Raw genomic sequence first — 15,242 nt, forward strand, 5'->3', positions numbered from 1 at the left:
GGGATAAAGGGCATCCCTGCCGGGTGCAATTGCGGATGGAGAAGGATTCGGTGAGAGCGCTATTAATACAGATACACGCCGAAGGGGCAGAGTACATGGCTGCGATCCAATGAAGCCACGAGTGACCAAAGCCGAATGCCCGTAATGTCTGCAACATGAAGTCCCAGGCAACCCTGTCAAAGGCCTTTTCCACGTTGGTTGACAAGAGGAGGAGCCTCTGACCAGTCGCCCGGGCTAGATGGACCGAGTTCAAGACTCTATAAGTGCTATCTCGACCCTCCCTGCCCAAGATGAAGCCAGTCTGATCTGATGAATTAGAGAGCCCAAAACCACCTGGAGCCTAGTGGCCAGGACTTTCGTGAAGAGCTTCAGATCCGTTTTTAAAAGGGAGATAGGTCTATAGCTCTGACAGAGCATTGGGTCTTTCTCCTACCATCTCGGACTTCATTAAGCATTAACGTGAAGGGCGCCTGCAGATGCTCCCAGAACGCCTTGTAGTACCTGAGGGTCAGTCCATCCTGACCGGGGGCCTTTCCAGATTGCATAGTCTTCATGGCCGCTCCAACTTTGTGAGGCTGTGGTGCTGGCAGGTGAGGGCGTCATGGTGGGAGATGGCGGCTGCGTGTCCAGGGCCGCGGAGGTCTGGAAATATTGCCTCAGAGAGTGTCCAGATGATCTGGGCTGTGAGTCTGGGGCTTCATGTTGCAGAGAAGGGCGCTTCAGACGACCTATGGTGAATTTTGAGTGTGGATGGATGCGGATTTCTTCGGGCAGGCTGCGGAGCTAAGAGCTTAAGCAGCCATCACCGAGTCAGGCAAGCCACGCCCCCCAGTAAAATAATTTATCCTCTCTCAATCCACTTACACCTTCCCCAATCAATCAAGATTCACCTGGTTAATGGAGTCGGTTAAAAATCTAGAAAACAAATATGAAGCTTTGCAAATTAAATTACCTGACCTTGAAGACTGTTAACACAGATTTAATCTGCGTTTTAGAAATATTCCAGAGATTTATTCTAACGACAAACTTCAGACATTCTTATTAGACTTAATACAAGATATGCATATAGAAGACACTATACCGGTCAACATAATTGATAGATGCCACCGCCTGAGGAAACCAAAAGAGCTAGCAGAGAACATTCCTAGAGATGTTATTGCCTGTTTTTCTTCTTCCCATTGGAAAGAGAACATACTAAGATCTAGAAGGAATAAAACTTCAAAAGACCCAAGATTTGCAGAAATCCAAATCTATGCAGACCTTTCCCCTTTAACAAGTAGTTGGAGACAAAACTTCCAACAAAACTTAAAAGTCCTCCGTGACAAGAATATTAGGTATATATGGTTTTTTCCTAGAACGATAAGAGTATTTTGGAACAATTTATTAAATTTATTGAATCAAGTACATTGAGGGACTGGATAAAAAAGAGGTACTTTTTTCTCTTCTTCCTATGCAATTTGAGCTGGCAATGATTATGATATCATAAAACTATTAACCTATAGGATATGTGTTTAAATCAGGGGTTCACTTACTGGATTTTTTTCCTCCGGTAATTAAGGCATGTCTATGACATCACTAAGCTAATAACCTTCATGATAGGTGTTTAAATTAGGTGTTCGCTTATTGGAAGTCCTTTTTTGTAAGACTAACAAATGTCCCTCAACGTTTTGAGATTATGCATTTTAATATGTTTACACGGACTTTAGGGAATGTTTGGTAAAATGTCTATAGAGTTGGTTATATTTATTTAACTATTCCCCCCTCCTTCTAATATTGGGTACATGTATGTACTTCCATGAAATAAGGTAATTAAGGAATCAGATTCCCTTCAGATATGTTCTTTCTATAAATACTTAACAAAATGATATAATTAATGAAGGGTTCTTGAAAGACCAAGAACTTTCTCTTAACACTTTGAGATTATGCACTTTATTATGTATACACGGATATCACGGAGAATGATGAATCAAATTGCCAATAGAGTTGGCCATAACATTTTTGGCTCTTCTTTTTTCTCCTTTTTTTTTTTCTTATTACTAGCCATATGCACGTCAGCATTTTTTTATTTTTTTTATACGCAGTTAAATAAGTAGCATAGTCATTGAAGTCTCATTGGAGACCGACAATTGTCATTTATCACTTTGAAATTATGCACTTTAGCATTATTACATTATTATTATTATTATTACATTATTATTGCATTTTCCCTAACGCTGGTATCAAACACGTTAATACTTCAATTTTGATATCAGGATTAATGGCAATTAGAGAATTATATTTTAAACATATAGGCTGTGCTTATAAGTGTCCAAATTTGGGATATCTATATTGAAAGCTCTTTGAAAAACCTATAACCTTCTATTTATTTTTTTGAGAATAAGTATCTTAGCATTAATACATGGCCTTTTCGGAGGCAAGTGAAATAAATTCTCTACAGATAGGTATGGCTTGGTATGAGCTAGACTAAAGCATTATTAATGCAAAACTAAGACACTAACCGATAACAAAAATATCATCAGCAGCCGTATGTTTTTTGTCCACACTAGCTGTACATTTATTATAATATATATCGAAACGTTGTTGAGATTATGCACTTCAGAATTACTACAGGGGCTCTACGGAGATTTAAATTGGAAATTCATATAGGCAAGACCGATACACACGATAGCACTTTAACATAACTATGATGTTTTATCATAAATATTGAACTAGATTTTAGATAGGTGCGAATAATACCATCAAATGGGTTCCCCACCAATACGCCTCCTTTTGGTTCACTATGAACTTAAGAATGTATCAAGATAATTTTTTTATTATTAAGATACATATGTTTAGTCTTTTTATGTTAGGACATATTTTCTTTTATGTTCTTTTTATGTTTAATTATGTCTGTTTGTCTTTGAGATGGAACTGGGGAGGTAATATTCGAGGTTGAAGTAATGGGCGAGTGGCAGCTCTTGAAGCAGATCGAGCTAAAGATTATAATACCCTCACATAAATGGGGGTTAAATGTATCTCAGTTAACACTCAAGGGCTGAACTCACCGATCAAACGAAATAGAGTGTATTCCTGCTTACGTAAGGAGAAAATGTGGCATTTGGGGTGGTAGACTATACCCAGATACTTATCATGCATCACTGTTAGATAAGAAGAAGAGAGGGGTGGCAATTAGACTTGTGCATTCGTCTTCGGGCGAACATGAAAACGAGCACGAAGAGTCCGTTTTTTTGTTCGTTCCGAAGAAACGTAGAACAGAATACAGTGCCGGCAAAACGTAGGCGAAGACGAAGACTCATAACCACGAAGAATCGAAGATCGTCTTCATTTTCGCCGTGCAGCCGCCAAAATTTCAAACAGGAGTGAGCTGATCCTCGTCTGTCCAATCAGCTCACTCTTGTGACGTCACGCTAAGGGTCTCGTCCAATGCCTGTGCTGCTGTTTTTTGAATTCTGAAACCGCCTTTATAAGACCAGAGCTTGCCTGAGAGATCCATTCATTTTTCGCTGTGACTGCTTTGGCAACACTGCTGTGCTGAATCCGAGCGTTACAGAGAGAGATTGTTCTGTTCTGTGTGAGACTGGTAAGCCTCAGCCTGCCATTTCTCACAGTGTACTCTTCCTCACTTCAGTTCTACTGAATTAATAATTTTATTAATTTAGTCATTTTTTTTTTTTTTCCAGTGCTTCTGTCTGTCATCAACTGTGTAGTGCTGTTGAGTTGACACAGTGCACCCAGTGCCTCACTGGCACTGGGGTGCCCTTGCCCTGGGCTGGCACTAGTGCCTACTGCCCGTCCTGTCTTCACTTAGATAAATTAAATAATAGAATTTATAAATAATAATTAAATAGAATATATAGTAATTTAATAGTACATTATAATATTATATATATTTGTCAGTCATATATATATTATATATACTATAGTATACTAGTGTAGAGTGTACTGTAGACATTCAAGACATCTACTAGTGTCTAATCTAAAATCAGTAATATATAATTCATTTTAGCTAGCTTATTAATTAGCTATAAATAAAATTAATTACTACTAGTTTATAGTTCAGCTAATCTTATTAGTACTGGTGCTGCAGCTCTTTAGTTTGTGATTTGTTTTAGCAACAGCAAGAGACCAAGTACATTTTTCTTAATTAATAATATTTAATTTTATTTCATTTGTTTTGCTCACCTCAGTCCATCAGTGAAGTGAACTTCTTGGGCTAGTGAGTGCAGCTGCATAAATGCTGTGTTCTTTTTTGATCAGCAAGCAGTGACGTTAACTGTTTTGCAAAGATTTTCTCATTTTACATTTTATTTAAATTTTATTAAAAGTACCCTTAGTGTTTTACTCACCTCAGTCCATCACTGAAGTGAACTTGTTGGGCTAGTGAGTGCAGCCGCATAAGTGCTGTGTGTTTTTGTTCAGCAAGCAGTGAAGCTAACTGTTTTGCTCTTACATTTTATTTTCTATTCTAATTTCTTTTCAAGAAAGATTGACTGTGTGACGACAACAACTGTACTAAGCAAAGCTTCAAGGTACTAGCTGTAGTACTAAAATAATTCTATTCTTCTTTAATCTATAATATATTATATAACATAATATAATATAAATTCTAATTCATAATCTATAATATAAGTAATTCTAATTCTAAATTCTAATTCATAATCTATATTCTTCTATCTATAATCCATAATATAAGTAATTCTTTCTAATCTATTAACCCCTTCGTGACAAAGGCTGATTTTACTTTTTGTACCCTTCGTGACAATGTCCGTTTTAACATTTCTGCGCTGCTCGTGTTTAGCTATAATTTTCTTCTTTCCCGTTTATTGAACCCACACACATTAGATATTGTTTTTTTCAGGACAAGAAGGGCTTTCTTTAGATGACATTGTTTTGATTGTATCATATTATTTACTATTAAAAATATGTATAAAATATGGTGAAAAATATAGAAAAAAATGACTGTTTCTAACTTTTAGTTGAAAAATCTTTTACTCATCTATAAAAGGTAATGAAAAAACCTGCTAAATAGATTCTACTATTTGTCCTGAGTTTAGAAATGCCCAATGTTTTTATGTTTTTTTGCTTTTTTCTACACATTATGGGGCAATAAGTACAGGTAGCGTTTTGCTATTTCAAAGCCATTTTTTCCAAATCTGGTAATTCTTCCCCCCATGTGCCATTTCGGGTATCTTTGAAGCCGGCCAATGCAATTTACCCCATCAAGTCATATATTTTTGAAAACTAGACAGCCCAGGGTATTCCAAATGCTAGTATTTTAACCCTTTCCAAGCACTAATTCTACCATCAGCCTTTGTCAAACTTTATGGTAGTCATTTTTTTTGCATTTGTTTTTTCACACACATTTTACTTCAGGTATGAATAAACAGGTTCTGGTATATGTCACTATCATAAAACACCCCAATATGTGTTTAGCAACATCTCCTGAGTACAGCGATACCTCACATGAATGATTTTGCCTGGCTGTTTGGGGGAAAAAGGGCCATATTTGGGGCATGTGCATTTTTCAATGTTTGGGATCCACTGCCCATGCCCTATTTGGTACATCTTTGAGCCGGGCCATTTCAGTGTGCCCAACAAAACCATATATTTTTGAAAACTAGACACCCCAGGGTATTTTAAATGCTGATATTTGAACTCTTTGCATGCACACATTTTACCACCAGAATTTTTTCAAAGTTTGCAGTAGTATTCTTTTGTGTGTATTTTTCCCCCACACACTTATGTTATGTATGCATTTACAGCTCCTGGTATATTCCGCTGTCACATGACACCCCAATATGTGTTCAGCAACATCTCCTGAGTACAGTGATATCCCACATGCATGGGTTTGTCATTTTTTGGGGGAACTAAAAGGCCACATTTGGTACGTGTGCATTTTTCTAATTGGAAATTAGATGTGTGGCCATCCTTCCCCCGTGTTAATTAGGACATTGTTGAACCCGCCCAATTCAATTTACCCCATCAAATCATAAATTTTTTAAAAGTAGACACCCCATGGGCATTTAATATGCCAGTATTTTAACTCTTTCCATGCGAGAATAGTTTTAAGCTAATGTGCTAATTTTAGGACTTTCTCACAAAAATTTATTTTTTATATATATATATATTTTATTTTTTTTTGCCTTTTTAAAAAAAAAATTTAACATTTTTTTTCCACTTGAAGGTTCCCCTGATAGTGACATCAGAGGGAAATTATTTTTACATTTTACTGTTTTTTTTACTATTTTTTTCTAATTATTATAAATTTTATTTTATTTTTTGCAGATGGTGAAGATTGCGTGCAACTGCGGCTGTGACCGCTCTCCGGAGCAGTCACAGTCCATCCTGGGGTAAGTGTTTGGTGTCGCTGGATGCCTCCTGATCGAGGGATTCCAGTGACACCATTTAAGTTTAGGAGGTGATCGTTGATCGCCTCCTTAACGCTTTTAAAAAGGGCGGAACATGTATGGCGGATGTTGACGCCCCGGGGAGGGGCCAGAGATGGCCCCTAGTGCCGATCGTGGCGTTGCTGAATGCCTTGAGGTCGAGGCATTAGAGCAACACCGTTTGAGTGAAAAAATCGATCACGGATCGATTTTTTTCACCCCTTTTTAACAAATGACGGTCCTGGCACATCATTTCTCGTAAACGACTTGTTTTTCCGTGACGTGCCCGGACCGGCAATTGTCATCAAGGGGTTAATATTATATAACTTAATATTAATTAATAAATCATATACTGAATCTGATTTAACCTCACTTTAGCTTAGTGGGCTTGAGAGCGTCTGCCTAGAGGTAGACCTTTAGTAAGGAAATATAGCTTTAGCATAGTAGTAGGCTAGGCTCTTAGGCCCGTGTAAATTCAAATTAAAAATAAAATACTGCTGGTTATATAAATAGTTAATCTTGAGTTAATAATTTAAATAACTTGAGCACTTTGGCAGATTGCACACAACAGCACAGTGCAGTTGTGCATAGTTTTACTTTTTTCAGCAGTAGCACTGAAAAGAACTTCCCCTAATTTTTTTGTCTTTAATTTTGTTTTCCTTTTTTTTTTTTATTTATTTATTTATTTTTTATAGTTTTTTAAACACTACACTACACACACAACACAATTTTAAATGGATCCTCCTTTTGGGACTAAGGAGGGACAAGCTCCATCTACCACCACCACCAGCACCACCACCAGTTTTAAGATGCAGCCTTTGCGTCAGTCTAGTCGGCCAAGTAGGCCAAGCTCTCGCTTATCATTTGGGGAAGCATTGCTTGAAGGATCATCAAGTAAAGGAAAGGCACCAAAAGCAGGCAGTAGTAGGGCTGCTAGGCCCACAAGCTCTATGGTTTTTTATGGAAAGCCTAAAGCACCAGAAGCACGTTCAAAGTTAAAGGGTAGCACAACTAGTACTTCTACTAGCCCAGTCTGTAAAAAGAAGTTCCTTTTGCCCCAAGCAGCATCTTCCCCATCCACGAGCAGCATGCAAGGTACCAAGCAGAGCCAAATTAGCAGCAAGACTCAGAGGGGTTTTCCCAAACCAAAGCGATCTCATTCCTTCGTAGGGAAAACCACCACCACCACCACCCCCACCGCCTCTACCACCACTAGTGCTGCGCCTACTGTTCTCCCCGGTACCGCCACGCCATGTCCTCCTAGCACCTCTAGCAAGCCACCAAGTCCTTACAATGTTTTTGTAAAGACAGTTAGAGAGAGGGCTACACATAGTGGAACTCCACCTAGCGAGGTACCAGAGGAGCCTGAGACTGAGAGGCCAAGTGCAGAGTCTGTTCTTCCTGCTCGCACTACTACTAGTCACAATATAAGTCTTAGCTCCATCCTAGCAGGAATTCCATTTGATCTGGCTAATGAAGAACTAGACTATGAGCCAGAGGAAGTAGAGGAGATGAGTGGTCAGGAATCAGATTCCTCAGGGAGCAGTGTACAAATGACTAGTGCACAATTTTCCCCTGAGCCTCCACCTTCTCCGCTACGATCATTGCCACCACCACCAGCAGCAAAACCTACCAAATCTGCTAGACTTAAAGCAATTCGCAGTCCCACTGTGGCCAGTACTGGTAGTACCACCAGTGCCACCACCACTAGTTCTGCCGCTGTTCATCCACCCCGAGCAGTAGAAGCAGCACCCAAGGCACACCCCAAGGCTATGCGCGCCCCAATTTGGGAGCACTTTGAAAATGTTGAAGAAGGGCGCTATGGAAAGTGCAAACATTGTGGGAAGCTAATAAGCAGAGGGAAAGTGTCTGGCCATTTTACCAGTGCTAGCATGAAGCATCACCTCAGCACTCAACACAACGCTGTGCTATTGGGGAAAGATGCAGAAGTAAAACGTAGTGCAGGCAGCATAGCTGGTGGCCTTGGTACTACAACAACAACTAGTACCATCTCCAGAGAGAGTGGTAAAACCCAACAGCTGCTTCTGAGCCAATAGCAGCAGCAGCTAGTGCAGCCAGAGACCAAGGCAGGTTGGAGCACTGCATGTCCAGCCCACCCTGGAAGAATTTGGGGCATTCCAATCCAAAAGGTCAATGCCCAAACACTTTAAGTAGGAACATTGTCCCCTCATTGTATCGGTCCTGTGTTTCAGCAGTGAAAGCGGAGCTTTCCAAGGCTGCTGGTCAGTGTGTTCATTTCACTACAGATTTGTGGAGTGCACCTAGCGGCCAGCATGCCTTTCTTTCTTTGACAGCACACTGGTGGCAGCCCGGTGTGTCTAAGGAAGCTGCTGCAGCAGGCTACCGATCATTCCTTCTCCATGCAGAAGTGATGGATGAAAAGCACACTTCTGAAAATATTCTGCATGCAATGAGGAAAATGTTTAGCCTTTGGGTGGGAGCAGAGGCGGGCACCAATGTTGAAGTTGGTTTTGTGGTAACTGACGGAGGTGCTAATATGGTGAAAGCGCTGCTAGATGGTCATGTTGTTGGTGTGCATCATCCATCTTGTAGTCAAGGCAGCAATGTCAGAAGGAACTAATGTAGCAGCAGTAGTTCTGTCCCGCTGCAGAAAGATCGCTGGGGACTTTCACCATAGTGTTAAGGCTAGCCAACTTTTGAGGGAAGAGCAAGAGAGGTCAGGTCTTCCCGTACACTGCCTACTACAGGATGTCAGTACGCGGTGGAACTCCGCTTTAGAGATGCTGGAGAGGATTTTGGAGCAGCAGAGGGCAATCCATAATCTTGCATCAGAGCATAATATTGGGATTACATCTCCATTGAATATGGAGGATTGGACAGTGATCGCCCAGCTAGTGGCAGTCCTTAAACCATTCAGGGATGCCACTGAAAATTTAAGCTCAAACACTGCTAGTCTGGCCCAGGTAATCCCAGTGTTCTCCCATCTAGGCAGCAAGATGGATGTGTTCCTTGAAAACCGTGAGGCTGTTCAAGGTGGCACTCTACATCCTGACGTAGCAGCCATAGTCAGGAAGCTGAAGGATCTGCTTAAAGTACGCCTTCGCAAACACATGGAAGAAAGTCCCGAAATGATGCTAGCGTGCATTTGCGATCCAAGGATTAAGGGAAAGCTAGCAATGAAATTCAATGTTCTCAGTAGCTACCGGGTAGCAACTGGTTAACAAGGTGCGTGACTGGCAGCGTGACTGGCAGCATAAAATGGGAATGCTTTCCGAGGAGGGAGAGGTGCAGGATGAGGAAGAGATGATGTTGTCTGCTACTCCTAGCAGCAGCAGCAGCAGCAGTGCCACAAGTGGTGGGGCCAGCATCTCTTCTCTGCCAGTTCGCTTCCTAGCTAGAGTCATGCCCAAAATGTCCCTAATGGTAAGGGTAGTTTCTCCCCCCTGACTGCCTCTGTTTGCGGTGTGGCAACGCCTGCTACCTCCGCCGGAGTGGCCAGCTTACGCTAGGGCCTAGTGTCTGAGCTCTGGAAGTCTGCTGCCAAACGTCAAAGACTGACAGTGTTTGGATGCTTTGCCCTGGGGTGAAACAGGTGAGTGGGTCGCCAATTGCCCACTCATTTGCCTTTCCCATTTTTCAATGGTGGTGGTGGTGCAAGCATCTCTTCTCTGCCAGTTCGCTTCCTGGCTAGAGTCATGCCCAAAATGTCCCTAATGGTAAGGGTAGTTTCTCCCCCCTGGTTGCCTCTGTTTGCGGTGTGGCAACGCCTGCTACCTCCGCTGGAGTGGCCAGCTTACGCTAGGGCCTAGTGTCTGAGCTCTGGAAGTCTGCTGCCAAACGTCTAAGACTGACAGTGTTTGGATGCTTTGCCCTGGGGTGAAACAGGTGAGTGGGTCGCCAACTGCCCACTCATTCGCCTTTCCCATTTTTCAATGCTGGTGGTGGTGCCAGCATCTCTTCTCTGCCAGTTCGCTTCCTGGCTAGAGTCATGCCCAAAATTTCCCTAATGGTAAGGGTAGTTTCTCCCCCCTGGCTGCCTCTGTTTGCGGTGTGGCAACGCCTGCTACCTCCGCTGGAGTGGCCAGCTTACGCTAGGGCCTAGTGTCTGAGCTCTGGAAGTCTGCTGCCAAGCGTCTAAGACTGACAGTGTTTGGATGCTTTGCCCTGGGGTGAAACAGGTGAGTGGGTCGCCAATTGCCCACTCATTCGCCTTTCCCATTTTTCAATGCTGGTGGTGGTGCCAGCATCTCTTCTCTGCCAGTTTGCTTCCTGGCTAGAGTCATGCCCAAAATGTCCCTAATGGTAAGGGTAGTTTCTCCCCCCTGGCTGCCTCTGTTTGCGGTGTGGCAACGCCTGCTACCTCCGCCGTTGTAGCCAGCTTACGCTAGGGCCTAGTGTCTGAGCTCTGGAAGTCTGCTGCCAAACGTCTAAGACTGACAGTGTTTGGATGCTTTGCCCTGGGGTGAAACAGGTGAGTGGGTCGCCAATTGCCCACTCATTCGCCTTTCCCATTTTTCAATGCTGGTGGTTTTGCCAGCATCTCTTCTCTGCCAGTTCGCTTCCTGGCTAGAGTCATGCCCAAAATGTCCCTAATGGTAAGGGTAGTTTCTCCCCCTGTCTGCCTCTGTTTGCGGTGTGGCAACCAACCAAACATAACACACACAATAACACATATAACACAGTGACATAACACACATAACACACACACGTACAATGCACAAATCACAAGGACCTTTCCTCCTGTTATTTGCCCTGGCCTTCACTTCTACACTCACTACTAGCATTACATTAACGCTATAACTCACACTTCACCCTATAACATTTTTCCATCCACATACCTGCCAACAGACCCAACTTTTTCAGGGACAGTCCTGCTTTTTTCCAGTCCTGTCCCATCAAATTTAGCTAAACTAGGTATGCAAATGCACGTAGGTAGGTATAGCTGGGTAGGTAGCACTATAAACATTAAATAAATATAATAAAGTAAATAATAAATATAACTTTAAAATAAAATTAAATAAACCCCTAATTTTTTTTTTTAACACCCATTAAAATGAAAATGAAATTATTATTTAGACATAATACATATTTAACCAAACCAGTGCACTGCTACTACTCTTAAACATAACCGTACATTAACCCTAAGCTATTTTTAGTTCTTGGCCCACATTTTTCCATCCGCATACCTGCCAACAGTCCCATCAAATTTAGCTAAACTAGGTATGCAAATGCACGTAGGTAGGTAATGCTGGGTAGGTAGCACTAGCATAAACATTAAATAAATAATAATAAAGTAAATAATAAATATAACTTTAAAATAAAATTAAATAGGGGCGTGGCCTAGCACCTGACTGAAATGGCTGCACTAATCTAGAGCTCTGCAAAACCGGTGGCCTATAAAGCATTTTAAACAGAAATATCAAACTATATAACTGGGCCACAACACTCAGTAAATAACCTGGACATGTCCAGACTGAATAAAAGAGAGAAAAAGACTGGAGAATCTCGAAAAACTGAGAAAATTGATTCACCTCGTGACACAGATCAGGAAGAGGAAGAGAGAAGTAGGCCTCAATCCAACATGGCGGAGGAACCTCAGAGGAAAAAGGAGGAAGGTAAATTGACCCTATCGGTTATGGAACAGATGCTGAAGGCGGTTTTACAACAAAAATTGACAGAGATCTCGGAACGCACGACCCAGGTGGAAAAGATCCAAGAAGGGCAAACGGTGGCCCATAACGAGCTGATAGATAACATAAGTGACATGAATAAAAAAATATTATTTATGGAAACTAAATTAGCAGACCATGATGACAGAAGTCGCAGAAATAATGTCCGAATTAGAAGTATCTCTGAGGACATAGATAACCTGCAATTAACTGCGCATGTCCAACAAATTATTCGCACTGCTATTCCGAATATACAAGACAGAGATGTCATTATTGACAGATGCCACAGACTTCCTAAGCCTAAATTTATTGCGCAAACTGTGCCCAGGGATGTCATTTTACGTATTCACTTATTTCACATAAAAGAACAATTAATGTCTGCAGTCCGCCAGGGAGATTTGACAAACTCCTCATATTCGGACTTGAAATTCTTTCAGGACCTGTCACCTGCCACGCTTGCTCTCAGAAGAGAATTTTCGCTAATTACTAAAATCCTACAAGCTAATAACATTCGCTATAGATGGGGCTTTCCAGTGAAACTTACTATTCGCCATGATGGCAAATTTATTGACATCACATCACCAAGTGAGGGCACCCTGCTATTGAAAAAATGGAAACTGCGTCCTCAGACTCCAGCAGAGACTTCACAGGGAACTTCGGAGAGATCAACAAAACATAATACTACACATGGCAAAAGCACACAGAAATTAAGAGATAACATGAACTACACTTGAAAGAAAAACAGTCTACCTGGAACACTGACTGTTCTACTCCAGACATTTATCTAGATATAGATATAATATACACCTAATATGCTTACTAATGTCGATACTGACTTTTTTCTCCCTTTGACAATGTTCACATGGTTCAACTGTTTTTATTTTATACTTACTTTATGTATTTCCACAGTTTCAGTGACATTGCATTCATATAATCTGTGCAGCCTTGAGACTGTGAGATATGTATGCCTATGCCTTTTGGATCTCTGGAATCTATTATATGCCACAGCTTCACGGGCATGTTATGTAATTGTTGATCACGCTGATTTGTAATCGGTGGCAGTTTATTGCTACGCCCAGTGGAACATGTCAATATATCTTCTTATTTTGCTTTACATACACCACATACCTCCCCAGCCTTAGGAGCGTGTTAACATAACTGGTCTGTAACATATTTGTCTTTCATTTTACACAGTGTCCTGTTTATTCGAATTTTACGAAATAGTAGTCACATATTATGATAATGTTCAATATACTGTTCAATGTTTTTTTTCTCTTTTTCTGTATCTTAACCCCTTAAGGACCAGGCTGTGTTTTACCTTTTGTACCATTGGGACCGAGGCTGTTTTAATACTTTTGCGGTGTTCGTGTTTAGATGTAATTTTCTCTTCACTCATTTAGTGAACCCACACAAATTATATGTTGTTTTTTTCAGGACAAGAAGGGCTTTCTTCAGATACCATTGTTTTAATCATATTATCTAATTTCCCATAAAAAAAGTAATAAAATATGATGAAAAATGTAAAAAAACCCCACATTTTCTGACTTTTACCCCAAAAATCTTTTACTCATCCAAAAAAGCTAATGAAAAACCCTACTAAATATATTCTACTATTTGTCCTGAGTTTAGAAATACCCAATGTTTTTATGTTTTTTTGCTTTTTTCTGCACGTTATGGAGCATTAAGTACAGGTAGCGTTTTGCTATTTAAAAACCATTTTTTCCAAATCTGGTAATTCTTCCCCCCATGTGCCATTTCGGGTATCTTTGAAGCCGGCCAATGCAATTTACCCCATCAAATCATATATTTTTGAAAACTAGACACCCCAAGGTATTTCAAATGCTAGTATTTTAACCCTTTCCATGCATGAGATTCTACCACCAGCCTTTGCCACACTTTGTGTTAGTATTTTTTTGGTATTTTTTTTTACACAAATTGTACTTTGGGTATACATTTATAGCTCCAGGTATACGTCACTATCAAACAACACCCTAATATGTGTTCAATAACATCTCACGAGTACAGTGATACCACCCATGCATGGGTTTGACTGCTGTTTGGGGTTAAAAGGCCACATTTGGGAAGTGCGCTTTTTTTCCCCTATTTTGGTTAGTCTGTGCCTATGCCCTATCTTTGAGCCTGGCCACTACAATTTACCTCATAAAACCATATATTTTTGAAAACTAGACACCCCAAGGTACTTAAAATGGTAGTATTTAACCCTTTCCATGAATCAGATTCTACCACCAGCCTTTGCCACACTTTGTGGTAGTATTTTTTTTTATTTTTTTTTTCACACAAATTGTATTTTGGGTATAAATTTATAGCTCCAGGTATACGTCACTATCAAACAACACCCTAATATGTGTTCAGGAACATCTCCCGAGTTCAGTCATACCCCACATGTATGGGTTTGTCTGGTGTTTGAGGTTAAAATGCCACATTTTGGAAGTGCGCTTTTTTTCCCCCCCATTTCGGTCAGTCTGTGCCTATGCCCTATCTTTGAGCCCGGCCACTCCAATTTACCCCATCAAACCATTCATTTTTTTAAATTAGACACCCCTTGGGTATTTGAAATGCTTTTATTTAAATTTTTCCACGTCAGGATTTTTGGGAAGATACAGCGCTAATTTTAGCACTTGCTCATAATAATAAACTTTATTTTTTAATTTTATTTATTTTACTCTTTTTGGACTTTTTTTTTACATTTTGCTGGAACTGGATAGTTCCTCTAAAGCATAATAATTTTTAAATGTTACCATGTTTTTTTTAAGCTTTTTCTTTTTTTCTTTTTTAATTTTTTTATTTTTTTTTTAAATATTTTACTAATCACATAGTGATTAGAAAGCTGGCCTCCATTGACTTGTATGGTTGAATGCAGTACCTGTATTCAACCAGCAAGTGGAGCCAGAGTTCTCTAGAAGGTCAGGAGACCGTCTAGCGATCTTTTTCAACTTTATTATTTTTTTTCCCGGGCCGCCGCCATCTTGCGGATGGTGAAGACTGCGTGCAGCTGCGGCTGTGACCGCTCTCCGGAGCGGTCACAGTCCATCAAGAGGTAAGTGTTTGGTGTCGCTGGATGCCTCCTGATCGAGGCATTCCAGCGACACCATTGAAGTTTAGGAGGTGATCGTTGATCGCCTCCTAAACGCTTTTAAAACGGGCGTCCGCCGCCATACAATGTATGGCGGCTGTTGACGCCCCG

Source organism: Sceloporus occidentalis, unplaced genomic scaffold (assembly GCF_023333645.1).
Source record: "Sceloporus occidentalis isolate IW3139 unplaced genomic scaffold, rSceOcc1.0.p SCAF_33, whole genome shotgun sequence".
Classification (NCBI taxonomy): Eukaryota; Metazoa; Chordata; class Lepidosauria; order Squamata; family Phrynosomatidae; genus Sceloporus; species Sceloporus occidentalis.